Source organism: Protopterus annectens, chromosome 5.part0 (assembly GCF_019279795.1).
Source record: "Protopterus annectens isolate FY-2018-M chromosome 5.part0, PAN1.0, whole genome shotgun sequence".
Taxonomy (NCBI): domain Eukaryota; kingdom Metazoa; phylum Chordata; order Ceratodontiformes; family Protopteridae; genus Protopterus; species Protopterus annectens.
Genome location: NC_056735.1, coordinates 12,338,007 through 12,339,770, shown reverse-complemented (window position 1 = coordinate 12,339,770; position 1,764 = coordinate 12,338,007).

The window sequence follows — 1,764 nt, the reverse complement described above, 5'->3', positions numbered from 1 at the left end:
TAGATAGATATATAGATAGATAGATAGATAGATAGGTAGATAGGTAGGTAGGTAGATGGATGGATGGATGGATGGATGGATGGATGGATGGATGGATGGATGGATGGATGGATGGATGGATGGATGGATGGATGGATGGATGGATGGATGGATGGATAGATAGATAGATAGATAGATAGATAGATAGATAGATAGGTAGATAGACAGCTATATATAAATATATATATTCACAAAGGTGGTGCCTCAATGGATCCTGGAAACTATCGCCCCATAAGCCTGACTAGCTTGGTCTGCAAAGCTATGGAAAGGATCATCATGGACCTCATAAATAAAGATATTGGGGACCTACAGACACTGGATCCTACCCACTTCGGCTTTGTTAAGGGCAGATCCTGCCTCTTAAACCTGGTCGATTTCTTTGAAACAGTCACCGAGGCCATTGACGAGGGGAAGGTGGTCCACACAGCCTACCTGGACCTCGCAAAAGCCTTCGATACAATACCCCACTTGGGCATTATAGATAAGCTCACCAGCTTAAATATAAACCCCTAGGTCACTACATGGGTTGCAAACTGGCTCAAGGACAGAACCCACATGGTTAGAATTGCTGGAGCCATGTCAGACTCCAAACCAGTTACAAGTGGCGTCCCACAAGGCTCAGTCCTGGGGCCTCTCTTGTTCGGTATATATTTCTCAGAGGTACAGGCCAACAGGTACAGGCCAACACGGAAGGACTGTGGCTGACCAAGTTCGCAGATGACTGCAAACTGGGCGCCATAATCGACTCTCCAGCTGACACAAGCATCCTCCAAAAGGGCCTCATAGAAACAGACAACTGGTGCCAGAGCCATGGCCTCAAGCTAAATGCCAAAAAGTGTATAGTCATCCCCTTTGGCAAAAACAAAGTGCCCACAAATTACCACATAGGTGGTAATCCATTAAGTAGAGAAGAAGTAATTAGGGACCTGGGGATCCAAGTTGATAGCAATCTCTCATTTGACAACCACGTGGCCAAAGTGGTTAGAAAAACATTTTATATAGCCCAACTAATAATGAAGGGATTCACATCTAGATCAGGGGAGTTCATCGTGCCTCTTTACTCATCCCTCATCAGGCCCATAATTGAGTACAATGCCCATTTTGGGCTGTACCTTACCAGACACCTGCAGCAACTGGAAAGACCCCAAAAGTACCTCATCAAGAGGATCAAAAGGCTCAAACAGATGCCATATGCTGCCCGGTTAAAGAAACTCCAGCTCTACTCAGTGGCATTCCGCCTGCTCATAGGCGATCTGTGCCTTACGTATAAAGCCATGCCCAACCTGGAATTAATGGACATGCTGCACCTCAGAAAATCCAAATCCCATCGAGCTACGTGTTCGAGAGACTTGAACCTCAGCACTGAAATAAATAGGACATGCTGGAGGGACAGATTCATAACCCAGAGGCTCCCTTCACTCTGGAATAAAATCCCAGTCCAGGTTAGGCAGAGTCCCTCATTGACTCTCTTCAAGAGGAATCTTGATGAGTGGATGGGAGATCGTAGGTTTACCCCGGGTATCACTTCTGTGTCACTGTTAGACAGAGGCACAGTATACTAACCTAAAGGGCATAGCAAAATAAATTTAAAATGGGTGGCAAAAGCCAAACACACTCTGGCTAGGCTTATAAATGCCCTAGGGCAGATAGCCTAGTATGAACCTATGAACCTAGATATATATATATTTACCCGTTAGGTTCCCCACCCCGTACTACTCTTCCTTC